General features: G+C 43.4%; 1 protein-coding gene across 1 annotated transcript in view; it reads right to left on the reverse strand.

Moving 5' to 3' along the window:
* Positions 1-13450, reverse strand: part of NAA60 (N-alpha-acetyltransferase 60, NatF catalytic subunit) — a 224393-nt gene that overhangs the window by 155627 nt on the left and 55316 nt on the right. The window contains 1 exon segment of the mRNA XM_033915110.1: positions 3258-3379. The gene's annotated coding sequence lies outside the window, so the exon portion shown is untranslated.

Below are 13450 nucleotides of genomic sequence, written 5' to 3' on the forward strand. Positions count from 1 at the left end.
GCTTTGATTCAAGTTTTAAGTTTTTAGTTTCAAGTTTTATTAGGATTTTATATACCGCCTATCAAGGTTATCTAAGCGGTTTTACAATCAGGTACTCAAGCATTTTTCCCTATCTGTCCCGGCAGGCTCACAATCTATCTAACGTACCTTTGCTTTGTTTCCAGCCGTGGCCCGTGCCCTGGTGCCTCGCAGGTAGACTGAGCAGAAGTAATCATTCAGCAGTTTGGCTTTATCGGAATCTGTTTCCACATAATTCCGTCTGGCGTTCTAAGGCGTACTATCCCATTTGCGTTCTTCTTCCTGTCGCTAATGTACCTGAAGAAGGATTTGTCCCCTTTCTTAATGTTCTTCTCTAGAGTTTCTTCCATTCAAAGTTTGGCCTCTCTGACTGCTGTTTTGACCGCTGCAGACTTTGTCTTGTATTCAATGTTTGCTTCTTTCTCCCCGGTGCGTTTGTATAAGAGAAATGCTCTTTTCTTCTCCTTGATGCGGTACGAGACCTATCAGTGAATCATTTGGGTCTCTTGTTTCTTTGTTGTTTATTTACCGATTTAATGTAGCGGATAGTTGCCTCATGAAGGGTCGATTTCAAGGTTGACCATATAGCTTCCACATTATCAGTTACTTCTTGAACCTGTAGTGTCTGATGAACGAAATCTCCCATGCGTGCGAAGTCAGTGCCCCGGAAATTGAGTACCCTTGTTCTTGTTTGAGATCTAGGGAAGCCTTTCCTAAGGTTAAACTATACCATGTTATGGTCACTGGTAGCTAGCGTTTCTCCCACCGAGACGCTTTCCCCGTTCGTAAGTACCAGGTCCAGGATGGCCTGGGCTCTAGTGGGCTCTAGCACCATTTGTTTGAGCTGTACTCCCCTTCATGGATGCTAATATCCTCCTGCTATCACAAGTTGTCGCTGAGAGTGTGTTCCAGTCTACATCAGGCATATTGAAGTCTCCTAATAGAACAACATCCCCCCGCAAGGTGATATTCTCAATTTCTTCGATTAATTCTGCGTCTTTGTCCTCCGATTGTCTAGGAGGTCTGTATACCACACCAAGGTACAGGCATTTTTCTCCGCCTCTGGCCAGGTTTACCCAGATGGATTCCCCCGTATACTTGACATCCGTGATCCTGGTTGTCTTGATGTGCTCTTTGATGTAAAGTGCTACCCCTCCTCCTAACTTACCCTCTCTGTCTTGGCAAAGCAGGTTGTATTCCTTGTATTCCCATTGTGTGGAGGCACGCTTGGAGGAAGGTCTCGACGGGGCTTGGACCACCACACCCATATGAGATCCCATGGAAGGCTTCTTCGCCAGCGCACCTGAGGGAGGAAGAGACTTACCCGGATCCACAGGTCTAGTCGGAGCAGTCACCGAAGCTTAGTGAAAGAGGGTGATTTTGACGAGATGAGGCCTTCGAGGCCAAAGTCCCCGCCGGGATTGAGACACCGACAGAGGTATCCATGGCCCCAAAAAGGTCAAGGATCTTCACCCGCCTTCTCCAAAGAACCCGCGGTTGAAGAGTAGCACAGCGCGGGCAGGATTTAGTCCGGTGGTCGGCCCCCAGGCACTCAATGCACCAACGATGAGGGTCAGTAATGGAAATAACCCGACTGCACTTAGTGCACTTTTTAAACCCGGAAACAGGCCGGGACATAGAACAAAAACACTGTCGTGGCTGCGCGCGCTCTGGCGGCCCAGTCAGACTCAGGGTCCCCGGGTCCACGCGAAGTGGAAGAAGTTGTAATTTAATTTTTAATGTTTTTTTTTTTTTTTTTGGAAGAAACGTGCCACACAGCGACTCATCCGATTTAAAACAAAAAAAAGGAGCAAGCCGCGGTGCAAGAGGCACTTAGCGATCGCACAGAGCAAAGGAACAGGGTTTCTGGCTCCGCAGAAAACTAAGAACTGAGGCCACACTGAGGAGACGCCTGCCCTGACTTAGGCATGAAGGCACACGCGGTATACTCGCAAGCTTGAAGATCTTCAAGCAAGTTTGTTTGCCAGACTGTCTGCTCGGGGCTCCGTAGACAACATCACCCACATGTAGAGAATATGCAGCCTGCTTGTCCTGGGATAAATTCCTTTACCAATCATAAAGCCTCTGAGAGATGCTGTGGGGCTTGATTAAGATATCATTGGCAAACATCAGTCTGCACTCTTGGCTTCCAATGTGAATCCAGGTCAAGGCCACGTGGCACAGTGGTTAAAACTACAGCCTCAGCACTCTGGGGTTGTGGGTTGAAACCCATGCTGCTCCTTGTGACCTGGGCAAGTCACTTAATTCCCCCATTGCCACAGGTACATCAGATAGATTGTGAGCCCACCAGAACAGACAGGGAAAAATGCTTGAGTACCTGAATACACTCATGTAAACCGTTCTGAGCTCTCTTGGGAGAATGGTATAGAAAATTGAATAAATAAGATTTTTTAATACTCTTCCAAACCTCCTCTGGTGTGATTGGTGCATTCAGTGCCTACAACGCCACCCAAGAGCACCTCGATGTAAGTCTATAAATCAGAGTTGCAGTCTTAATAAAGTGTAGGGTCTGCAAACAAGTAGGTCTTATTTCGAGTGCCCTAAGTATCTTAATAAAAAATTTGGCCTGTGACTTAGCCTGTATTTTAGATTTCAGCCCCTTATGTGATTGAGTTTGACACTCCTGCTGCTGTACATGGTCGTGGTATGGTATCAAACAAAAAGCTGTCTTAAGTATTCCACTGGTGAATCAAACTTAACCAAAGTTAGAGTCATGTAGATTCAGCATACAAAGTTTCATCAAAATCTATGATGATGAGGTGGGGCATTTTTCTAAATTTATTCCACTTAACATGGAATGACACATAAGTCTACTGAATATTAACCAGAATTTATTTGGAAAATATACTGGTATCCTGTTCAAAATAAAAATTCATATTATATAAGGAAGCAGTCTTTCTATGCCTTAATTGTACTTCTAAGATACTATTTTGTAAATTAATGATATACAACTGATCATAATTCTGGGCTATCCTGACCTGCTATAAAATACTTCCATCCTGTAGAAAAACATTTCTGTAGATTGCTTTAACATGTTTTTTTGCCCTGCTTTTTTGCTGGCTCAAGTGAACAGGCCTTGTATGCTATTCTGCATTCCTTGTGGTTTGGCGTTACTGCAGATATTATCTGCAGAAATCATTAATCCAGTAAGAAAAGGTTTCAAAAGACTTAATAAACAAAATGTGATAGAAGAGCAGAGGAAGATCATGGTAACTTACTTCTAACAGGTATTCTTTGAACCTGTTATTCTGTTTGAACACTTTCTTTGAATATCCTGGATAAGAACAAGTGGATCAGTTTGTATGGCCAGAGGAGCAGACTGTAGAGATCTTACAGAAACCTAAAAAAAAGTAATACATGTTTCAGATATCAGGCGTGAGAACAGAGACAAGTCAGCACCTGCTTCAAGTAGTTAACGTTCTAAACTTTGACCAATACAAACTGTGAAACAAATGTACTAGTTATATGATTGAGAACTCAGTGATCAGTTCTCAACAAATTTACAAATGAACATACAGTACTATGGTTAATATTTCCAGATGAAAAGCTAACCCTGCATGTAAATGAGCGCATCTTCCCATGATCCAGCTGAGCAGAGACCACCTGTTCGCTCCACAATTACAATAAAGACTGCTACTAAGAATGAGGAATTGCTCCCAATGCAAAAGATTTCTTGGTGACACATTTCATCTTTACTGTGAAAAACACAAGGTTTTCAGAGAATAAGAGTTCAAATTATTTTCCCTTCCTTAAAATTGGACAAATAGCACTCTTAACTATAGAACTTACGTTATCATCTAATTATTCATAACAATAGTCTGGCTTTTCATTGTCAGGAATGATCTTGGGTCTCTTGTTTTTCAGCTAATGGAACAGGCTGCTCAGTGGATTTGAAAATTAATGTCGACTTTGATAGAAGACCAACGCAGAAAGCATTACCATGGGTTTAACGTGGTTTTACTGCCAGTTTCACTGGCAAAGCAATGCAGAAAGGATTTCAGCATGGGTGTCAAACTTGCATGGAAACCATTACCACATTGAAATACATGCTAATGTGGTCATCATCAATTCCACAACCATGCAATTTAAAAGAAAAAGTGTTTTTTATATATGCAGAAAACTTTTTCACCAGGTTCGGGGCAGCATAGAAGGGCTCCATATTGCTTTCTGCATAGTTCTTTGTAGTCCAGTGTGCTCCCACCCAACTCCCTTTCCCTGATATTAAAAAGGCAAAAAAAACCATCTTGGCTTGGTAATCTACTGACTCCCTCTCCCCCTTAAAAATACTCCAAATTCCCTGGAATTCCACATGATGTGACTACTATAAAAATAAATTCCTCCCAGTGTCTGGGAGGTACAGACCCTATACCTTAAATGAGACAGGAGCAATGCCTAGTGTCTCATTTAATGTATGGAGGATCTAGGGAGGTCTCCCCTCCCCCAGCAGACACCAGGTAGGGTTTTTTAATTTAAATTTTTAGGTTGAGTTCAGTCGAGTCCAGTCAGGGAAGGGGAGGGGATTGGGTGTCACCAGACACACCAGGAATGTTTTGGAAGCAGAGGAAGGAGAAGGATGCCACTAGACCAGTGTTTCTCAACACGTGGTATGTGGCACTGGCTGCTGCAAAGAATATTGCCTGCACATCCGCCAAAGCTGCTGCCGGTGATACTTCCTTCCTGCCCTCCACCCTCCTGTCGAAGCTGCAGCCAGGAATCCCTCCTTCCTGCCCTCTACCCTCCAGTTAAGCCGCTGCCGAGGATCCCCACCCGCCCTCCTTTACCGAAGCCGACCCAGAGGGCTTCCCTCTGATGCCAGAGCCGATGTCAGAGGAAAGTCTTCCGGGTCAGTGGGGGTGGGGGGTTTCCCAGTTACCTCCTTCTGCCTTCAGAGGCTCTCATTGCAGGGATGTGCAGGCAGCAGTTCACACGCTGCACGTAGCTGATCCGGAAACCTTCTCTCCGACGTCAGCATGTGATCCACTACCTGTGCGTCCCTGCAATGAGAGCATCTAAAGGCAGAAGGAGACAGCAGGCAGATATTCTCACATCTGGGCGACATCATCCACGGAGCCCAGTACAAACAGTGCTAAAAAGTGTACCATCACTTTTCCACCCATCGGCTCACAGGACCATCAATTCAGTAAAAAAGCTAAGAAGTCAACTAGGCAGCCATTTCCTGTGAGTGATCTGCACGGGGGCAGGAGCGTGGGAAGATTGCTCCTGCCTGAAAACCCGCTAGACCACCAGGTAAGGCTTAAGGGGAGGCTTTCAGGGTTTAAAATAGCCAGGGGAAGCGGGGGTTAGGGGCAGAACCAGCCTGAATATTATTTGCGTTTTTTTAATATTGCGGGCCGGCTCTGCCCCTAACCACTGCGAATATGGAGGGGAAAGTATATTAACCAAATTAAAAATTAAATTTGCTCTTACCAAAACTAATAAGAATTTGCCAAGACTGGTAGTTGTAGACTGAAGACTGTCAGCAAAGCTCAGTCCATCTACAACAATGTTGTTCTCCCTTACTTTTTTTTTTATGGGGAAAGAAGAAAAAATGAGAGAATAACTAATACCCCTCAAACCATTGGAGGGGAGGGTGAGATAGGGACATGGGGGAGCCAAGGTGTAACCTCTAAAGCCGGCACCCGTCTTACTGAAGGAAATTTCCAACAGGAGAAAGTTAATTGTCCAGTCAGAGCCAGAATCCAGGAGCTAGTTGAATAGCAACCATCACCTGCTGGGAGATAGAGCATACTGAAGATACAGGAGGTGTGCCAGCCAATAGGACCACCTGTTAATCAGTTTCTCTATCTCCACCTGCTATCCCACTAGTCTCTGGATTCATCTACTGCTGTTGCTAAGGAAGGTAGAAATAAGGTAATGGACGTACATTGAAGATGAAAGGGAATGGAGGGCTGAGGAAGGAATGAGATGGGGAATGGGAGAAAAGATGGAAATTTGATAGCTGGAAAAAAGAGAAGGGTAAGAAAGAGGCAGAAAAGAGCTATGAAGGAATGATCAATTTGTCTGAGGCAGGTGCAGTGAGGGAATAGACAGGAGACAATAAAAAAAAACCCAAAAACCACATGGATAGCAGCTACTTGAAGGATAATTAGCAGTCAGGAAAGCAGAAAAACAAGAAACTGAAACCAACATGATGGAAAAATAAAACAGCCAGACAACAAAAGGTAGAAGAAAAACATTTTAATTGTTTAAAAGGAATATGTATAATAATAAGCAAAAATTATTGTTTAAATTTTGACAAATCAACTTGCAAAATTTGTGCACAGACTTCTGAATTTTTTTGCACAGGATTCCACCAAGAGTAGAGGTAGAAAGGTATGAGAGGGAGACATGCATGGATAAGAGAGAAAGAGAAATGTTGAACATAGGGTGGAGGGCAGGGAGAGATGGTGCATGGGAAGAGAGAAAGAAATGTTGCACATGATAATGGAGGAGAGGAAAGGAGAGATGCCAAATGGAAGAATAGAGAGGTGCTCTCTCCCAGGGCACAAGGCAGGGAGAGAGCAATGGTAGACAATGGGAAAGAAACAGAAATGTTGGATATGGCAATGGAAGGGAAGGTACAGAGAGATGAAAGATGAATGGTGAGCACGGGGAAAGAAGAAAACATCAAATGAGCAGGAGACCCTGGTGAACAAATTAAAGGGAGACAAACAGAAACCAGAGCCTGGGACCAACATGATTTGAATAATAAGATGACCAGACAACAAAAAGGTAGAAAAAAAAACAAACTTATTTTCTATTTTGTGATTACAATATATGTAAGATTTGAAAAGTGTATCCTGCCAGAGCTGGTATTAGTAAACATTAGGACCTAACAGAGAGAGGAAAAGTCTTTTTTGTTTTGTTTACACCACAGCACCAGCATGGGGATACAGAGGGCAAGGAGCGGGGGGGGGGGGGGGGGGGGGTGAAAAGGCGGCAAAAATAAACCTGCCAGGCAGTTAAAGAAAAAAAAAATTGCCTGATTGGGCCAGAAAAGTGGATCAAATTGAAAAATTCAATTCAGTAGGCCGAATCACCAATTTTTTCCCTGAATTGGGCAGCACTACCACAGAGATGAACTCTAACTGAATTGGTTTTGAGGCCAGAGTTGGAAAGATATAGGAGATAGTCGAGGTCTGATGAGAGAGGACATGTGTCTGGGTGTAGTGAGTGTCGATTACACCAGACGGTGAAAAGAGTCCATTTGAAGCGGTAACAGTGTTGCATGGACAGTTTTCTAGAGGTTTTAATAATAGTTAATACTCGCTGGGAGAGAGAAGCCATGCTGAGAGAGCCAAGGAATGGAGATTGGAATGAAGAAGGAACTCCTCATTCTGAGTGATCAAGGTTGGAAAAAGTTGAAGCGTGATGGGTTCCCAGACACCTAGCTGAAGAAGAGGGAACCATGGTTGTCTTGGCTGTTGAGGTGCTATGAGAATCATAGTAGCCGGTTCTTAGCTGAGTTTGAACAATATTTTCGCTATTAAAGGAACTGGAGGGAAAGCATATAGAAACCTGTTGGTCCAGTCCAGAAGAAAGGCATACGACTCCAAATAATTGGGATTGCATATTCTGGAAAAGAACACTGGAAGTTTGTGATTGTGAGGTGAAACAAAGATCTATCTCCAGAGTTCCCAAATTGGTGAATATCTGCCATAGCACAGTTGAGTTGAGAGATCACTCATAAGGTTGTAAGAATCTGCTCAGCTTGTCAACTAGAATGTTTTTCTTTCCTGCTAGATAAACCACTTTTAAGAATATGTTGCAGGGAATTGCCCAGGACTAGATTCATATCACTTCTTGACAAAGGAGACAAGATCCTGCTCCCCCTTGCTTATTGCTGTACTCACTTGAGGAACGCAGAGAAAGAGGAGACATGATCGAGACGTTCAAATATGTCACAGGCCGTATCGAGGTGGAAGAGGATCTCTTAAAGGACCCACAGCAACAAGAAGGCATCTGTTGAAAATCAGGGGTGGGAAATTTTATGGCGACACCAGAAAATATTTCTTCACTGAAAGGGTGGTTGATCGCTGGAATAATCTTCCACAACAGGTAATTGAGGCCAGCAGCGTGCCAGATTTTAAGAAAAGATGGGATTGGCAAGTGGGATCTCTTCATGGAAATAGGGGGTGGGCCATTAGTGTGGGCAGACTGGATGGGCCATGGCCCTTTTCTACCGTCATGTTCTATGTTTCTATGTTACATGGCTACTCGATTGTTTGGATAAGTACTACTTGATTGAGAAGGCGATCTTGAAATGTATGAATGGCGTTGCAGATGGTTTGCAATTCAAGGAGCTTGATGTGAAGAGATTTCTCTTGGAAGACTCAAGTGTCTTGAGTATGGAGGCCATCGAGATGGGCTCCCCACCCAAACATGGAGGCTTCCATTGTCAATAGTCTCTGTTAAGGAGGAATGTGGAAAAGAGGAAAAGAAGGCCTTTTGAAAGATTGGAGGGTTGTAAGCACCATTTAAGGGATTGATGGAATGAAGAGATCACTTGTGGCTTCTGGAATAATGGCTGTGAGGCTTGGGACCATTGGGTTGATAGTTCTCATTGAGGCTCCCCGAGATGTAGAGGAATGAAAGGAGTAATGTGCCACACTTTCACAAAAAATTATATAGATGTCATAAATAAGTGTAGGCAGTGCTGCTTCAGTTCAAGGGGGTGTATTTCAAAAAACGGAGGAAAAAGCCTCAGGCAAATGCCCTCCCACCACCACAATGGTGGAAAAGGTGGTTGGGTGGTAATCTTCATTGGCAGAAAACCTCCATTGCACTCCCTGTTAAATAAACATAAGCAGGGTTGTCTATGCAATCGATAGATGAAAAAACTTTCAACTTATCTATGATCGGTACACCGACGATGGCCAGCGTTTCACCAACTTGCTGCCTCAGGGTGTAACAGAATCCGATCAACTAGGGCCAGAAAAGAAAATTAAATCAAAAACTGGACTTATGCATAACTTCAAACAAGTTTAAAGAAGCCACTCTGACATACCTTTTAACCGGGACGTGAAGAACGTCTCCTCTGATCAAAAAGATGGCCACATCACGACTGTACGGGGTTAAAAGCTCCCGGGAGATGACGTCAAAACCCGGAAGTGGTTGTTCAGTAAAAATGCTGACAATACTGACTCGTAGAAAGATGTTACTACGTTGCTGATCATTAAGATGAAAATTCAATACAGCCAAGGTTCAAAACGAACTACAGGCTGTTAAAAACTGTATTGTTTTCCACAACTGACATTACATTAAATCTATTCAAAACTATTTCATTCATTTATTTGAATATTTTTAATTTTAATTTTAGTTTTGTTTTTTTTTTTATTTCTTATTTTATATTTTTTTCTCTCTTTTTTTGTGATGTTTCTTAGGTTTTCCAATAAATAAATAAAAACGTTGAAATTAAGTATGTCAAAATTATGTATGTCAAAAGAATTGCTCATTCTTGTGTTTGTTAGTGATCATGGCAACGTAGAACAAAGGCAGCTGGAATAACACTCCCAGACCGAAGACTTGCAAAAAGAAGAGGAGAAAAAAGTCTGAATGACTGGAGTTACAAAAATATACCCAATCAAGTCTCGAATTCAACCCATTAGGTTCTTCACTATTCAATCTATGGATCCATATTTGTTCTGCCCTTAATAATCGCTGTTGTCGGTCCATATGCTTACGTCTATGTGGTCAATAACACAACATTGTAGATCTAAATAAATGATTGTACTCTAAACAGTGAGTGACCATAGGGGCCTGAAGTCTGTTATTACGGATACAGCTTTTGTGCTCAATAGCCCGCGTTTTAAAAGGGCGAGTTGTTTGACCCACATAGATCATAGGGCAAGGGCAGATGAAAATGTAGACCACAAAGGTGGAGATACATGTAGTGACATGTTTTAACTTGAAATTGACCTGTACTTGGATGAATAAAAAAGTCAGTAAGTTCTCGTGTGACAGTGCAAATAGAACAACTTCCACATTTAAAGTGGCCTGCTGATTGAGTAGTGATTGGGTGTGAATCCATGATGTCAGACGGACTTAATAGTTCTTTGAAATTCTTTTGACGAGAGTAAGCCATCCTTAAAGAGTGTCACTGAAAGGTTGGATGCAATTCCATTATTTCCCAATGGCGTCTTAGAATCCTTGTGATGTTATTAATGTTAGGGGAATATTCAAGTACACATGTGACAATGTTATCCACTGTTTCATTGTCTTTTTCTTTGGGCAGAAAAAGGAGATCTCTATTCAAGGAGTTACATGAACTATTGATGCCAAGTGACCCAGAAGACACATCTGACATTCTGTGATGTGGCGAAGAGCTGATGACTTGTGGAATGTCTGAACCAGGGTGTCTAGTTTCTGTTGAGGTAAAAATGCTTGAGCTTGCATTGTGTCCAGAAGGGCTCCAATAAACTCCAGAGTGAATTTGGCTGCACGACTCATATTCCGGGATAGCCGCTATACTCACATTACCCCTCTCCTAAAGTCACTTGTCTTTCCATCCATTTCCAAATACAATTCAAACTCCTCTTACTGAACTACAAATGCACTCACTCAGCTGCCCCTCACTCTCTCTTCACTTATCTCCCCCTATGTTCCCCCCCGTGAGCTCCACTCAGATGTTAAGTCCCTCCTATCTATGCCCTTCTCTTCAACTGCCAACTCCAGACTCCGTCCCTTCTACCTTGCTGCACCATATGCTTTGAATAAGCTGCCTGAATCCCTACAGCGGGCTCTGTCTCTGGCAGTGTTCAAGGCCCAGTTAAAAGCCCACCTCTTCGAGAGTACTTTCAACTCCTAACTCATCTTGGGTTCTGTATCCCCAACCCTATATATCATTTCTGTCCAAGTTAGATTGTAAGCTCTTCCGAGAAGGGACTGTCTATAAATGTCAAAATGTACAGCACTGTGTATGCCTTTCAGCGCTATATGAGTAATAATATGTAGGTTCGATCGTTAGTTGAGATGTCTGAGCTTTGATCAACCAGCCAATCCAAATGGAAACACCTTGTATTGGACGTGGCATGTGCCTACTTGAAAATGAAGATATTTCCTGTGGGCTGGGAGGATGGGAATATGCATGTAGGTCTCTGAGATCTTGAGACCAAAGCCAGTCGTTCTTGTCCAACAGTGGCAATATGATTTCACTGGGAACCCTTCTGAATTTTTCTTTCACCAAGTATTTATTGAGAGTACAGAGGTCCAGAATTGGAGGGAGGTCTCTGGTCTTTTTCGGTACGAGGAAATACTTGGATTAGAACCCTTGGCCCCTCTCCCATAGAGGAACTGGTTCTACTACGTTGAGTTGGAGAAGGGCTGAGAGTTCTCGATGAAGAGAGTTTGCTGGGAGTCGTAAACAGACCTCCTTGGAGGATGGAGGTGTGTTCCATAGGTGAAGGATATAACCCCATCACACAATCCGAAGGACTCAGCTGACGTAATGAGGGTCCAATGTTGATGGAAATGAGACACAACCCCTGATGAGAAGCGACCAGGAAAGAGGTTGTAGTACACTGACTAAGCTCTCCAGTAGCAAGTCAAAAAGACTACCGAGTCTTTTGCTGCAAAAGGGTCTAGGACTTTTGAGGCCTTTGCTGCCTGGGTTGTTTTTGCACTGGAGGTCTTGATGAGGTAGATGATGGCACATATCTTCACTGAGAGTAATAAGCAGAGCACTTAAGATTGTAAAAATGCTTTGTGGCCTGAGTTTTAGAAGATTTTGCTGCCAATAATGTGAACATAGATTGCCGATGTCTAGTCATTTGGGAGGCTTCTTCTATTTTCTCCCCAAAAAGCTCATTTCCTAGGCAAGGAATGTTAGTCAACCTTTCCTGTGCATTGGCATCCAAATCAGCCACTCTAAGCCATGCCAGTCTTTTCACAGTGATAGATAATGCAGATGCTCTGGAGGTGATGTCAAAGGTGTCAAATACAGATCTAGCCATAAATTTTCTTGTTTTCAAAAGGTCATTTGTGAGATATTGGAAATTCTGTAGTTGCTCATCTGGGAGGTATTGCTCAAACGGTATAACTTGCTGAGTTAATGACTTAATATAAAAAGTCATATAAAAATTATTCTCAAAATCCTGCTGGTGAGCATTGAGTTCTGAAAGTCTCCAACCAAACTTGGCTAAGGTCTTCCCTTCTCTGCCTGGAGGGGTACTAACAAGTTCTAGAGCCGCTAGCTTTTTTCAGGGCAGACTCCACTAGAAGTGACTGATACTGGAATTGTGGTTTATGAAAACCTGGCAATGACTGTACTCTACACAAAGAGTCTAATTCTTGGGGCAATAGGGACCAAAAGTGGTGCTTCCTAATTCTTAAGCATAGTCTCCTTCACAAGGTTATAAAAAAGGAAACTTTAGAAGGTCTTGGTATCTGATCATAGTCCAATGCATCAAAGAGCTCTGCCCTGGGTTCAGTCTCAGACTCCATTTTTAAGGGAAGGGCTTGACCCATCTGCTGTGATCTTTTACGAGGTGTTAGAGGAGATGAATCTGAAGAGAGTCCATTTGACTCATCGGCAGAAAGTTCTGGGCACTCAGATAATGAATAATGTGATATAAGGTCAGACTCCTCAATGCGACGTTGTGATGATGGCAATGGTGAATGTCGAAAGAATCAACAAAGGAGCGTCGAGGTCTCCATTGCGATGGAGAAGAGCGTCGAGATGTGCTTCGAGATGCTCGACGATGCTGATGTGATCTGGAGGAAGAGCTTTGACATCTGGATGATGTCTCTCTCCTCGACCTTGAACGACATTGGTAGGGAGTGCGAGATCTGGTTCTCACTGTCGGCATCAAGCACTGCTCTGGCTGGGCTGGTACCGATAGTGTCATTGCAGTTATTTGACCTGACCAAGACTGTACCATGCTAGAGAACTCCCTTTGCTCCATCTCCCAAGTTTTGCACCTGAAGCAAGAGCACTGATACTGTGGTGGTCATCTGTACTGATGGTGCAGTTGGTGCTATGTGCTTAGGCCAGGGGTGGGAAAACTCTGGTCCTCGAGGGCCGGAATCCAGTGGGGTTTTCAGGATTTCCCAAATGAATATGCATTGAAAGCAGTGCATGCAATAGATCTCATGCATATTCATTGGGGAAATCCTGAAAACCCAACTAGATTCCAGCCCTCAAGACCGGAGTTGCCCACCCCTAGTCTAGGTGTTGGTGATTTGATAAAGTGGCACACCTCCTAGGAGACCTCAACATAAGAACATAAGCAATGCCTCTGCTGGGTCAGACCTGAGGTCCATCGTGTCCAGCAGTCCGCTCACGCGGTGGCCCAACAGATCCAGGACCTGTGCAGTAATCCTCTATCTATACCCCTCTATCCCTTTTACAGCAGGAAATTGTCCAATCCTTTCTTGAACCCCAGTACCGTACTCTGCCCTATTACACTCTCTG

This window comes from Geotrypetes seraphini, chromosome 11, assembly GCF_902459505.1.
Source record: "Geotrypetes seraphini chromosome 11, aGeoSer1.1, whole genome shotgun sequence".
In the NCBI taxonomy this organism is placed as follows: Eukaryota; Metazoa; Chordata; class Amphibia; order Gymnophiona; family Dermophiidae; genus Geotrypetes; species Geotrypetes seraphini.